Raw genomic sequence first — 15407 nt, 5'->3', positions numbered from 1 at the left:
AGGAGAGGATGGTCCCTGCATGGAGTTCCAAGGTCCTAAGCCCTCCGTGGGTATCCCCTGGACACGGCCTATGGAGAGGGAGAGAATAGAAGGGCCCCATTTATTTGGGTCCTCAAATTCAAGAACTATTACATCAGGATAAGGTTTTATACCCACACCATGGTGAATGAAAACTCCCAACACTTAACTTTAAACTTGGCTCTTGTTACTAGACCAGTAATAGTCCTCTAGAAATTAATACTCTTTTTAAAAAGTCCTGCACTTGCAGTGGACTAGAAATTAATATTATTTTTCTAAATCCTGTAATTATTCTCTGAAGAACACAATATTACACTCTACTTGTGTGTGTATGTGTAAAAAGTGTTCGTCACTTCAGTCTATACATTTCCAATATACCAACGTCTTTGCAATCCTATTTTAATATTTCTACATTTTAGAAATATGCCAAGAGCCTCCCAAAAAGGGAGGTGCCCCCAGCCTCTCCTGACTTTCTGGGGGGGGGATACCTGACCCCAGAGTCAGGCGTGGGGCCTCTGCCAGTATTGGGGAGGGAAGGAAATTCAATTCTAAATCCTGGCGCATGGCAGTGAGGATGGCAGTGAGGAGATGGAGTGGTGGACCCCTCTCCCAGCCCCAACCCAGAGGCTCCTCCTAGCGGTTCCAGGAGGAAGCTGACCTCTCCTCTCCATTTCCACACTGACTCCCTGCTCTCCGAAACCTGCCCCCTCTCCACTCCACAGTGCCAGGCCCTCGTGGGTGCTGGAGACCCTGAGCAGATGAGGCTCCATCCGTGCCTCCCAGGCGCTGCCAGGCCAGGCCATCCTGCAACCATGGGGGCCTCAGGGGACCTGCACCTATACCCCGGGACTAGGCAGGACCCTTTCCTTCTGGACCTGCCACCCCCAGCCCCCCGAACCAAACAGAGATGTCCACGGAGCATAAAGAGAACACCCATGGGTGGCAGGAATGATGGCGAGTTTTCCGATGCATTTCTCTGCTCCTCCCAGCTGCTATCACTGAGCTCCTCGGCCTCAGGCAATGGGAGAGGTGAAGGGAGTGAGGCATCGCTGACTTGCCATCTGCCTTCGGTCTTACTCATTTTCCTTGACCTCCATTCTTGGCACTCTGGGGCGTTCCAGTCAGTGCCAAATCCCTGACACGGGTGGTTACAAGAGAGTCTGTCACGAGCAATGAGGCCATGTACACCAGCCCTCCCAGTTCACACGCAGGTTCACACCCACAACAAAGGCTGCCCCCTCCCCCAAAGGCCTCTTCCTCAGAGCACATCACCTGGTCGCTCAGTTTGCTAATGTCACTGAGCAATGACTCGGGCCAGGCTCTCGGGACCCTGTGCATGACAGACAAGCCCTGCTCTCCTGGAGCGCCCCTGTGAAGACAGACCCTGATGAGTAGGGTGGGCGGGTGTGTGCTCTGGGCAGTCAGGCAGGGCCCGCTCCCGTGTCACCATCTTAATGGTCTTAATTTTTGGACAAGAGGCCGAGCATTTTAATTTTGCACTGAGCCCCCTGAATCATGAGGCCAGTCCTGGAGGAGTGCAGTGGCGTGCTGGGTGAGCATGGGACAATCAGAAGAAAGCACTGTCTGTGGCATTTACTGATCTTTGTCATGTAAATGCTCCTACCACGGCCAATTCCACCAGACTGCAGTGAACGTGGAGCTAGGGGGAGGCATGCATGGCAGTGCAGACGAGGTACAAGGCATTGCAGAAGCTGTAACAAGTGCTTGGCCTGTTTGAGATTCAGCAGAAACCTAATAGTAATAATAAGGTGCCAGCAGAAGAGTTTCGCCTTTGGGTCAAAGGACTTGAGAGCTGAGAGCAAAGATTCCCACCACAGAAGTCTCCATGGACACCTCCACCCTGCTCCAAGCTAGAGAGTGTCCCGCACCCCCACATTCCTTAAATGGCTGGGGGGACTGAAATGCTTACGTACAAGGTCATGTAGGCTCGACCTTGGAAGATGGTCCAGCAAGACCTGCCTTACGATAAGGTCTGTTGCCACATGCTAGGGTATCCCTGGCTTGGATCCCCACTACTAGACCCCAGTGTTGTGAGAAAACTGACCTCTCTTCTGGGCAAGACACTTAGCTGTCCAGGTGTCTCTTATGATCTTCCCAGGTAAGAACACTGACTTTGTCTGTACACCATGACTTTTACCTGGTTATGATTTGTGGGGTTTACATGCTGTTCCATAATTCTAGTTAAGGTCTCCATGCTTTGTATACATATCGATTCTAAACTCTGAAAAGCCAATAATTGGCTTTTCCAATATTGTAATTATATAAATACAGGGCCAAATAGTTTACAATGAACTTCACAGAAAAAGATGTAGCTATGCATTTAAAAGAAAATACAGGTAACAAAAATTTGGAGGAGGAAACAGGAATAAGCCTATTATGATTATTTATTCATTTTCACTATTATTATCCACATTCAGCTTCTCAGTAAGGTCATCTATATTTTTAAATATTACCATCAGTTGCAGCATATTCATTTTTCTTCTTAAAAACGTTCCTCTGAGAGCTCTCTGATTCACTGTTGTAATTTGGGCTGGCTGCTTCCTTGGCCTGCTACACGGCTATCATTGGAGAGTTCTTGGCATTACACTTCTGGATTGAGTCCATGGTTTCTTGGATCCTATGTATTCTCTTTCTTGGAATCATTTTTTTATTTTGCCAGGTACATCCTCTAACAATTCTCCCAGTGATAGCCTGTCAGAAGGTCTCTGAGTCTTTGGGTGTCTAAATGTATTTATTTTGCCCTCCCACTTGACTGACAGTTTAGCTGGGTATAGATTTCGAGACTAAAAATCAATTTCCTCAGAACCTGGAAGGGTTTGCTCTGTTTTCCTCTATCATGTAGCATTACTAATGTTCATCTGATTATTGTTCCCTTGAATAAGAGATTATCTTTGGGAGGTGGAGATGGTACTGACCCTAATCAGGACATGTGGAACTATGATGAGGGAAATTTTTGATCATCACAATGATTGTGAACACTCTGGTCTTAATGGGCAGGGGCCTGGGATACACTGTGCAAAGTAGTCCCACTCAACCCAAACTGTCCCACTCAAATTGTCAAAAAGAGAAACAAAGTCAGAGGACTCATGCTACTGATTTCAAGACTTATTGTAAAGCAAGGGTCATCAAAACAAGTGGTACTGGCATCAAGACAGGCATAAAGATCAACAAAGATACTAATAAGGCACCTTGATGAGGGAAAGGATAGTTTTTTAACAAATGTGATTGGAAAATAGGATATTCACAAGCAAAAGAGTGACCCTTTGACCCATGCCTCTATAGAGCATCTATGAAAATTAACTTGGAAAAGAAAGTAGACCTAAATGTGAGAGTTAAATGCATATAACTTCTGGAGGGCGGAAGGGAAAAATCTTAATGGCCTTCATTTTGGCAAAGATTTCTTAAGTCTATGGTACCAAAAGCATGAACTTCAGAAGAAAATAAAATCAATAAATTGGACTTCATTGCAATAAAAAACTTATTTTGGGGGCCATCTGGGTGGCTCAGTTGGTTAAGCATCCGACTTCAGCTCAAGTCATGATCTCATGGTTCATGAGTTCAAGTCCCACATCAGGCTCTGTGCTGACAACTCAGAGCCTGGAGTCTGCTTCTGATTCTGTGTCTCCCTCTCTCTCTCTGCCTCTCTCTCTCTCTCTCTCTCTCTCTCTCTCATGAACAAACAGTAAAAAAAAAAAATTAACTTATTTTTTTTTGAGAGCAAGAGAGGGCACAAGTGAGTGAGGGGCAGAGAGAAAGACAGAAGTGGGGCTTACCTGAAGTGGGGCTCAAGTTTATCCTGTGTGGGACTCAAACTCATGAACTGTGAGATCATGACTTGAGCTGAAGTCAGATGTTTAATGACAGCCACCCAGGTGCCCCAAAACCTTGTTTTTCCATACACACTGTTAAGAAGAAGAAGAAGAAGCAAGCTAAGTATGGGAGAAAATATTTGGCAACATGTGTATTCAATGAAGGACTTGTATATAGAATATATGACGAGCACTTAAAATGTAATAATAACAAGACAAAGAACCCAATATAAAATGCATCATAAGATTTAAACAGACATTTTACCAAAGAAGACAAACAAGTGGCAAATAAGCCCATAAAAAGATGCCCAAGGGGCACCTGGGTGGCTCAAGTGGTTAAGCATCTGACTTCAGCTCAGGTCATGATCTCACAGTTCATGAGTTCGAGCCCCATGTAGGGCTCTGTGCTGACAGCTCAGAGCCTGGAGCCTGCTTCAGATTCTGTGTCTCCCTCTCTCTCTGCCTGGAGAGAGATAATTCTCTCTCCGATCTCTACCCCGATCATTCTCTCTCTCTCTCTCTCTCTCTCTCTCTCTCTCTCTCTCCCTCCCTCCCTTCCTTCCTCCCTCTCTCCCTCTCCCTCTCCCTCTCTCTCCTTCTCCCCCCCCTCAAAAATAAACCTTAAAAAAAAAGATACTCAACATCATTAGTCATTAGAGAAATGCAAATCAACACCACGGTGACTTATAAATGACACCCAAACCGTAAGCAACCAAAGGAAAAGCAGATCAGTTGAATATCACCGAAATCAAAAACGTTTGTGCTTCAAAGGACACCAGTCAAGAAACTGGAATTGACAACCTACAGAACAGGGAAAAAGAGTTTTTGCTGATCATATATTTGATGAGAGACTTGTATCTAGAATATCTAAGGAGCTTTTATAGCTCAATAACTAAAAAGGCGGGATAACCCCGATGTAAAACGGGTAAAGGATCTGAATAGACATTTCTCCCCAAGCAGATATAATAAGCACATGAAAAGATGCTCACCTTCAGTAGCCCTCAGGAAAACGCAAATCGAAACCACTAAGATATCCCTTCACACCTCGTGGGTGTGGCTAAAATTAATTTAGCCCGTAGGTTGGCTAACATTAATAATACAAAAAATAATAAGTGTTGGCAAGGGTGTAGAGAAATTGAACACTCAGACACTGCTGGTGGGAATGTAATATGGTATGGCTGCTTTGGAAAATAATCTGGCAGTTCCTCAAACATTTAAGCCGTGTGACCCCGAAATTCCACTCCTAGGTATACAGCCGGGAGAACTGAAAACATACATTCACACAAAATCTTGTACATAAATCCAAAGGTCCGTCAATTGAACAATGGATACATAACAATGGTATATCCATACCATGAGTATTATTTGGTAATAAAATGGAATAGAATACTGACATGTGCTCTAATATGGATAAATCTTCCAAACGTTATGCTAAGTGGAAGGAGTCATGCACAAAAGACTATGTATTGTATGATTCCGTTTATGCACAATTCCCAGAACAGGTAAATCCACAGAAACAGAAAGCAGATCTGTGGTCACTTAAGGGCTGGGCTGGGGGTAGTGGGTAGGTGAAGAATTCTTTATGGGGTAAAGAAAGTGTCCTGAAATGGACTGTGATGGTGTTTGTAAAACTCCCTGACTGTACTGAAAGTTGTTGAGTTGTATACTTTTAAAGGGTGAACTGTGTGGTATGTTAATTGAACCTCCATGAAGCTGCTAAAAGGAAAAAAAAAATGATTATTTACTAGAATGGCTTTAGTTAAGAAGACTGACCATTCTTCCAGAGTCCCCATGCGGTGCAGGGTGGTAGGGTGGGGAGCCAGGGGTGGGTAACCAGTTTCTCCAGGCTCAGCATGAATCCCTCCCAGAACTCCTGCCCAGTTGGGGACATCGATGTGACCATGGGGGAGACCCGGCCTGCCTGACCCCAGTGCACATCTGCAACCTCCCGCCAGAGGCCTGGCCCAGAGAAGCCGCAGATCATTGTGTTCCTGTTGAAGAAATAGCATCGCTGCCCTGTCACTTGGACACATTCTGTTGGCCAAAGTCCTGAGTCGAGCCAGGTTCAAAGGAAGCCCCTGGATGGGAGACGCCGTGCACCGCCAAGGGTGTGGAGACAGGAAGGGGGCAGCATCAGGCCGTTGGTGTAATCGTGGCTTACGTGGCACCAGGTGCGCAACAGAGGCTCCGTAAGTGAGGCTCACATTTCATTTCAAGAGCACATCCATCGCTTCCTGCAGCTTGAAGCCAGGACTGTGGTGGGATGAGGGAAGGGGCTTTTTCTCAGGACACCCCAGCAGCCAGGGCCCCTTGATGGCATCGTAAACCGGCCCCTCCTCGGCAGGACCAAGCTCTGTTGTAGCTGTCGCCTTCCATGTGCCATCACATGCCCTCCATTGATGTCGGTGACGATGATGTTAGGTGCTACTGCGGCCGTCTGCCTACCCGGGGGGACACTGTGTCATGGGGCTCCCTTCCCATCTTCCCACTCCCGGCAAGCGCGAGGAGCTAGCGGACCTGCTGAAACACGCAGTGTCTGCTTGGTAAGTTGAGTCTCACTGTAGAAGGCCATGGGAAGAGCGCAGAGGGCTCTGGAGGTGGAGGCAAGATGAGTGGAGCCTGAGGAGAGCTGAAGTCCCCGCATGCCCGGACAGCAACTGCCTGCTAAACTCCGCCTCCAGCCACCTTCCCTTCACCCCGAGCTGGGGCCGTGTCAACAAGCCCAGCATGGATTCCTGGGTATGGATGATGAGGTTGAAACCCAAGGCAAGAGTCACTTGCCCAAGGCCACCCAGCAGGCTAGAGGCAGAGGGTTTTGTCCTTGAACTCCAGGCTCTATATACATGGTTTCCCCCCACCCTGCACCATTTCCAGTGGTTTATTATTTCACAAGACCTCACCTTGAAGTGAAGCCTTCTTTCATACTCTATCATAGAGGGGACAGAGAAAAGGGGTCAAGGTACAGCTACCAGTGCCCCCCCCCATTACTGGACACCCACATTCCCTCCTCTCCACTCTACCATTCTGCATTTCCTCACATTAGACACGTCACATGCTCTAATGCCTTTGCTTTTTTGCACATGCTGTTCCTTCTCCCAGATACTCCTTTCCCTTTCCCGTACTCCCCAGACTGGCAAATTCCTACCCATCCTACAAGACCCAATCCAAGTGACACCTCCCTCCAGAAGCCCTCTCAGACTTCTTCCCTGGCCCACTTGAAGCCTCCTTTTGGTTCTTCGTGATATTTAAAAGATGGTCTTTACCAGTTTGATGGGGCTGTAGAGAAACAAGCACTAACTCTTAGTCACTGCTGGAGTGACAATTGGCACAAGCTCCTTGAGGGACAACTGGAGAATCGAACTGTCCTCCAGATGTCAAATGCATGCACCCTTTGACCCGAAAGCTCCAGTATTAGAAGCCTAGCCCATGATAAACTCACTCGCGTGCTCAAAGGAATCATGGAGAGTCTGCTCTGAGGACCTGCTGCGGCCTTAGAGGACATTGGGTGGCTCCCTATGGATTGACGAGAGTGACCTCAGGATAGAGGGAGTGACAAAAGTTGGGCACAGGAACGGTAGACACGGATGTTTCTAACAGTGTGACGATATGAAGGGATATGCAGATTGAGTGCTTGAATATGTATAGACTATTTCCAGAAGGATACACTCCAGATAGTGCTGAAAGTGATGCCTCTGAATTTTTCTACTTCCTCATGTATATTTTACCATTTTACAAAGTGTTGAGAGCCTAGCAGCAGGAAGAAGACTGACCCTATAGACTTTCGTAGAGGTCGGATATCGTTTTCCATTCACACATGTATTGCCTTTTCAAAACACAGCCATAATAATTAACTGACAGGAAACAAAAAATCTCAGGGCATTACATTCTCTATGCACATCTGTCTGTCCTTTCCACCACATTCTGCAGGCTGGAACCATGTATGATGAATCCCTGTACCTCCACTCCCACATCCTACCACAAAGAAGGGCTCAGGAGATATGTGATGAATAAAGAACGAATCAATGAACAAACGAATGAACGAATGCATGGGGGAGGGAATAAGTGACCGAGAAGCCTGCAGTGTTACGAGGCGGGGGCAGTCCCTGAGCTCCTAGTTCAGACCTGAATCCACACATGGATCCTTCCCAGAGCTCTGCTGGGCTCCCTGGTTCCCTGAACCCTCGCTGGCAGGAATTAAGGGCCAGACGATCAGGGAGGAAGCTCCATCCTCCCCCTGCACATCCTCATCCCTACCCCTGGCATTTCTGTCTTCACTCTCTGCTTTGCCTGACCCTTTATTAAGTACAGACAAGTAGGAGAAAGTACAGACAGGCAGACAAACAAAAAGTGGTGGATCAGGACTCAGAAATTCCGTCTGGCCACCAACTTGCTATTTAACCCAGGGTAACTCTCTTCTCTCAACTGTCTCTTTAAACTTTACGTTCCTCATCTGTAAATGGGCAGACTAAGCCCCCTTTCCAGGCTGCTCTGACGGCAAAATGGGGTCACGTATGGAAACGCTTAGAAAGAACCTGGCACGTGGTAGATGTTGTAACATTGTCCCCTGCTCCACACTCTGATCTCCGCACTCCACACTCTGATTTGTCAGTGTCACCACGATGGAGTTGGAATAGAGACACCACTAAACAGTAAGCATGATTAGGAAACTAAGTACGTATGTTAAAAATATCAAAGTAGCCATTAGAAAAATAGAGAGAGAAGGCATGATTTTCAAAGCAGTAGGGGGGAGAAATGGAACAAAACCAGTTTGATCGGTTTACAAATGAAACAATGAAATTATAATTAAAAACATAAACTAAGGTGGCCAAATGAGTCCAAACAGATCAACAAGTGCAATAAACATTAATGTTTTCAACTCCCTTATTAAAAGGCTGAGACTCTCAGGACTGTCCCGATGCCCAGCTGCCTGTATTTACAAGAGGAAAGGCATCGCAAGACCCCCTCCAGGTTGGAGCTCCCGCCTCCTGCCCCCCCCCCCCACCTCACCTGTGCTGATGTTCCAGACCTCCAATCCTCAAACTTGACCATTTAGCCCTGCCCAGTGAGGGGCTGGGGAGCACTTTGTGGTCAGCCCAGATGAGGGCCCGCTGGTGGATGCAGTCACCTTGTCAGTCATCATTTTTCTGCAAATCAGAAGGATGCTTATCCCTCAGCTGTCCCGCCTTTCACAAACAGGTAACTGCTTTCAGGGCCCCTGGGAGCAGCTGCCCACAAGTAGGATTGAAGACCCTCCCGAGGTCTGACACCCCCAGTGCCAAGCTCCTGGAGTGTGTGAGCACAGAGCATAGTATCAGGACTCAGGCCTGTTCTAAGTGCCCCTGGTCCACTGTCTGCTGGGCCTAAATGGAAGCCTTTGATCTTCCCTTCAGAAAAAGGAATCTTCAGAATTACATTGTTAGCACTGACACCTGTCTAGGCAAACAATCCCTTTATGACAAATGAAGAGGCCCAGAGAGGGGGTGTGGCTTGTCCGAGGACACACAGCCCACCCTCAACATAACCCCAGATTTGGTCATTAATGCTGCCTTTGTGAATTTTGCCGTCACCAGATACTCCTAAATGCATTCTTGATTTTTTTCTTTGATTTACTTTTCTTAACAAAATACTTTTAATTTAAAAGTTTTGTTACCAAAACATATTTAGTCTGCAATAAAGCTTTGTTGGGGCATGTGGGTGGCTCAGTTGGTTAAGTGTCCAACTTTGGCTGAGGCTGTGGTCTCACGGGCTGTGAGTTCGAGCCCCGCGTCGGGCTCTGTGCTGACAGCTCAGACCCTGGAGCCTGCTTCGGAGTCTGTGTCTCCCTCTCTCTCTGCCCTTCCCCCACTCGTGCTCTCTCTCAAAAATAAATAAACATTGAGAAACTTTTTGAAATAAAGCTTTGTAGCACTTGCCATAATTAGAAGTTTATCTATATAATAAAACAGGATGGAAAAAATGTTAGTATCTGGATAGAAAGTGTTGTCATTCTACACTGTGAGTTGATGGCTGTTCTTTCTAGATTAACAAGGGCTAGAGAGGTGTTAAAGGCCCAGTAGCACATAGCTGAGCCCTTCCCTTCATATAATCAGAGGGACTGAAGAAGAGAGACCTTTCTCTCCCTATGACCCTATGCTGTTTGGTGTGCTTTTGTCCACATCTCAAACGACCTTGGGGACTTGGTCTCAGGTGTATGAGGGCCCCGCAGGGCTGGTCCTAACCCCACCCCAAGTCTCCGTCTTTCATCTGTAAAATGGACATAAGAATATCTACTTCTGAGAGCTGGTGGAGGCCATACAATCGAATGAGGAAATAGGGGCACTCAAGTGGCTCAGTCAGTTGAGCATCTGACTCTTGACTTCGGCCCAGGTCATGATCTCATGGTTCATGGGATCAAGCCCCACGTCGGGCTCTGCGCTGACAGTGAGAGGCCTGCTTGGGATTCTCTCTCTCTGCCCTTCCCCGACTTGTGCTCTCATGTGCTCTCTCTCTTTCTCTCTCAAAATAAATAAACAACAAAGAGAGAGGGGGGAGGGGAGAAGGAAGGAAGGAAGGAAGGAAGGAAGGAAGGAACACGTGAGTTGCCCAGCACAGTGTTGCCCTGGGAGGGACTTAGAGTTGCCATTGCTGCAATAAATCTGAGGGGGAACAGCTTTAACAACACCCACCATGGGAGGCATGCGTATCTCTCCCCTTTTACAGACAGGAAGCCTGAGGCCCTGAGACAAGGCCTTCTCCCCTAGGCGTCTTCAGCCAGGAGCCTCTCAGGGGCCCATGAATATGTTTGAGAAGGGGAGTGGGGAAGGGAGGAAAGAAACACACTGACAAACACGTCAAAATGAATGAATGTTTAATTAAATGTCCCGAGAACGTAACATTAGTCAACTAGTCAATGGCATTTCAACTCAGCTCTGATACAGTTACATATAAATTCTATTTAATGAGGCATGTGGGCGCCTTTTAATACGTTTGACGTGATGTGGTGTGGATGGGCCAAACAGGACCTGGCAGAAGCCTTAAGATAGGCCTGCCCACACAAAGGAAGAGGTTTGTCAAGGAGTCCACTTGCATTCATTCATTCACCCATTCATTCATTCGCCCAGCAAGCTGAGAGTCTGCGAACTCAGCAGAGCCCACATGACAGTCCCTGATTCTGCTGGGTGGTCGCTCAGAGTCACTGCCTCCCTCCAGTGCTCATCTCTTAGTATCTCATCCTGAACTCGATTCCTCCCTCCATCTCCCCCCAGTGCAGGGTCCCTCCTGTACACACGGGGAAACGGAGGCTCGGAGAGAGCAAGGCAGGCATGAGGTCACGGAGGCTCACCCCGTCGGTGGCAGAGCAGGGATTAGCACCCACGCCTCCCCGCTGTGCCTCTCCTGCAAGCAGGCAGGCCTACGTCCCCCAGGGACCCTCTCCTGGATCCTCATGAATATGTACGCGGCTGACCCCATCCAGCCTCCCCTCCTTCCAGAAGTCTGCGAGGAAGCCCATTACAGATTCATGTGGCACCGCCTGCATTTCTAATTAAGAGAACACGGCTGTTCTAATTTTAACATCAGTCCCGTACTACCTCTGACCCTCCCTGTCACTTCTACAAGGGATGTTTTCGCCTCCAGAGACCACGTGCGGCCCTAGCTCTCTTGTCTGGTACTTGGGATGAATCATCTTCTGGAGGGCTCTTGGTAACGTGGGCGACTCGAATCCCTTGTTCTGGGGTCCCCGACGGATGCGTCCTCCATTAAGTGAAGAACGCCCACCCAGTTAGCACCTGGGCCAGGCTGGGGGCTGGAGGCCACGGTCCCTGTTAACCATGACCCTAAGAATAAAACCCAGCCGCCTCCCCAGGCCCGCCAAGCCTCTGCTGCTGACTTCTCTCTTCCAACTCTCCCTCCTGCCCCTCCCCCCCAGCCTAGGATTGCCAGAGGAAATACAGGGTGCCCAGCTACATTGGGATCTCCCAAGAAGACCAAATGATTTTTTAGTATAAGGATGCCCTGTGCCACATTTGGGGACATACTTATACTAAAAGCTCCTTTGCCGTTTATCTGAAATTCTCATTTCAGAAATGTAACTGGGGGCTCTATGTTTGTATTTGCTAAATCTGGCAGCCCTATTCCAGCCACACTGTCCCCGTGCTATTCCACGATCACACCCGCTAGCATTCCCGCCTCAGGGCCTTTGCACATGCTGTTCCTTCAGTCCGGAACACTCTTCCTGCCCCATCTTTGCAGATTCCTCAACTCAAACGTCACTGCTGCAGAAATCCTCCCTGACCACCAGACTGGAGCACTATCCCACCGTCACTGCCATCGTCCTCTCTTTCGCGATCTGGTCTTACGCCTCTTGGAGCGTTCAGCGTGATCTCTGAGGTGATCTTACATGTCTGTGTTTTTCTGTCTCTCCCCCCACAGCGTCAGCTCCACGGGAGAAGTGAGTCTGCCCAGCAGGGGGCCGGGCACGTGCCTGCATCTTGGATGTTGTTCAATATGTACAAGTTACCCCCCCTTGCAAGGAGCTTTCGTTTTGTCTACACTGTAGCACCAGAAACCCGAGTAGGGGGGTGACTGATATGTCCTTGGCCTCCAGCTGGCCCTTTGTAGGCCAGCAATTCCGCCCAGTACTTTCCATTGGTTGACTCATTTAACCTCAAATCAGCCCAGGTGACGGAGGCACCACTACTGCTTCTATTTCCCAGGGGAGGCAACAGAGACACAGAGAGATTCAGCCGCTTGCTCATAGTCACAGAGCTCAGGAGAAGTGGAGTCAGAATCTAAAGCCAGGCCTCCTGATTCCAGAGCCTGCACATGGAAAACAGCGGCCCGGCCCAGCCCCTCGCCTCATTCTCTGACGTGTTTACAGCAGACTCCCAGAAGCCCCGCCCCCCGCCGCCCAACCTCAACACCCTCCCGACCTCAGCCAGACACTTCTCTTCCCCCACCATCGCCCACCCAGCGCCCACGCAATCCCCTGTCTTGTCCCCGTCAACTTAGCAACTGCCGCCCCTCTTCTTGGGGACCCTTCTTTCTCTTGTTTACCAGAAAATATTTTACTATTTCATCGAGATGTCTGACAAGCGTCCCCTCTTCCAGGCAGCCCTCCCTGACCATCCCCTCCCTCCCAGCACTAGGCTGGGGCCTCCTCCGGGGCTTCCTCAGGACTTCTCCCACTCTGGCCCTGGTCCAAGCCTGGGCTCTCTCCGTGCTAGACCATGAGCTCTGGAAGGGCAGAAGTGGGCCGGAGGCCTCCCAGGGCCCCAGCACCCAGTGCAGACCGGGCTGAGAGGGTAATAGAAGTTCAGGACTGTGAGCACTACCCCTCCCATCAGCAGGGAACCTCAGTTGCTTCTGTCCCTTCTGTCCTCAGCAGGACTTTGGTTCCCATCTCGGGCTGTCCCTGGCCACCTGGAGCTGACTCCCCCGGTCGAACTGGAACAGGGACAGCCACTGAGTTGGGGCAGCTGGTTCATGGAGGGGCTTCCAGAAATTACATCCAGGTTGGGACTTTGGCTCAACAACTCTCAACACCCACCCAGAGGAAAGCCCATGCCCATATTTAGAAAGGTATCCTAGGGAGGGGCACCTGGGTGGCTCAGTTGGTTAAGCATCTGCCTTCGGCTCAGGTCATGATCTCACTGTTTGTTGAGTTCCGGCCCCACGTCGGGTTCTCTGCTGTCAGTGTGGAGCCCGCTTTAGATCCTCTGCCTCCCTCTCTCTGCCCCTCTCCTGCTTGCATGCCCTCGCTCTGAAAGACAAACATTAAAACATTTTTTTTAAAAGGAAGTTATCCTAGGGAAATAATCAGACAAGTGCACAGAGACGAATGAAGATGTACATTTCGGGGACCAGCAAAACAGTGGAAACATTTATAACAATAAAATGGTATAGGGGCAGCCGGGTGGCTCAGTCAGTTAAGTGTCCGACTTCTGCTCAGGTCGTGATCTCGCGGTTCGTGGGTTCGAGCCCCACACCGGGCTCTGTGCTGACAGCTCGGAGCCTGGAGCCTGCTTCGGATTCTGTGTCTCCCTCACTCTCTGCCCCTCCCCCACTCACTCCCTCAAAAATGAACATTAAGAAATTTTTTTTTATAATGATAAATAAAACATCGGAGACCAGCTGCTGCCCACTCCCCAGGGACTGGTTTTCTGACTTGTGCTGCATCTATGCCAGGCCACTGGCTCTGCCTGCATCAGCTGTTTCTCTTGTACCGTTTTTGTCCTGTTCTCCGTCAGCCACAATAGCCACATCCCCTCCAGCTAGAGCCTTTGCTCACGCTGTTTCCCCTGCCCAGATCACTCTTCCCTCCCTTCCTTGCCTGGGTCACTACCACTCACTCCTCAAATCCCAACCCAGTCCTCACTTCCTTGTGGGGGCCCTCCCTGCCCAGATCACATCCCGCAATAACGTGGGCCTCCCAGGAACCCGTCATACGCACCATGGTCCCTGGATTGGTGTGATTCTTGGTTTATCTTTTTCCCCGATTGGACCGTAAGCTCCACAAAGGTAGGAACTGATCTGTTTCACTTCCCCATCTAGCGCAGCGCCTGGCACACAGTGGGTGCTCAATATTTGTTGAAAGGATGTTTACATTAATGAATCACTAATGGATACAGACCCACACTTGCCGACGTGGCAAGATGCCTGTGATATATTTACATGCATGAAGAACATAGGTTACAAAATCTCTACTGCTTGCTGATGCTTTTGCAAGAAACACAATTTTTCTGTAGGCATTTATATAAAAGAAAAAAATATTGGAAGGAAGAACAGGAAATCGAAATGCAATCAGCAGAGGGGCTGTGAGGGGATGTTTCTTTTCTTCTTGCTTATCTATAGTTTCTGCTTCAACTAGCTCAGATTACTCGGTAATTAGAAAAGTGCACACGAGTCCCCGGGGGGTCTCGTTGAAGCACAGGTTCTGATCCAGCAGGTCTGGGGCGGGGCTCCAGGTGACGCCCATGCTCTCAATCTAAGGGCTAGTCTCTCTCTCTCTCTCTCTCTCTCTCTCTCTCTCTCTCTCAGATGTCCGGAATCAGGCAGGGAGAGCCAGGGGCTTCAGCCCCTCACAGTGGTCATTATTGGGTAAATGGGGCCGGGGTTTGGCGGGGAGCTGGCCTGCTGGCCTGTCCAGCCCAGCTCAGCTATCCCTCTGCCGTCTAACCTCTCTGCTGCAGAGGACAGGGCAGCCCCTTGAGGACAGCAAATGTGCTGCCTGAGGACCTGGCTCAGAAGGCAGCCTGGGGCCTGGGCACTGGGGCTACTCCTTCACTGGACCCTCAGCACTGCAGAGCTGGGAGCACCTGATCAGAACTGAGGGGGACACTGAGGCCTGGACAGAGGAGGGGACTAGACAGAAAGGACCAGAAGTAGAAGCCTGGGGAAGAGAAAGGGGCACAGGCGAGACAGTGTTTTCCCCAGATACAGCCCGTCCACTCCCTTGATTCACCAGTCATCCCGCCAGCTACCACCGAAGCGATTCAACCCTCACATTCACCCCTAGGATACCCTTATTAGCCCAAACATATCAGGCTCCTGCTCAAGCACCATCCATGGCTCCCCATTGCC

This window comes from Panthera onca, chromosome A2 (genome assembly GCF_046562875.1).
Source record: "Panthera onca isolate mPanOnc1 chromosome A2, mPanOnc1 haplotype 2, whole genome shotgun sequence".
In the NCBI taxonomy this organism is placed as follows: Eukaryota; Metazoa; Chordata; class Mammalia; order Carnivora; family Felidae; genus Panthera; species Panthera onca.
This window is presented reverse-complemented; position numbering follows the sequence as displayed.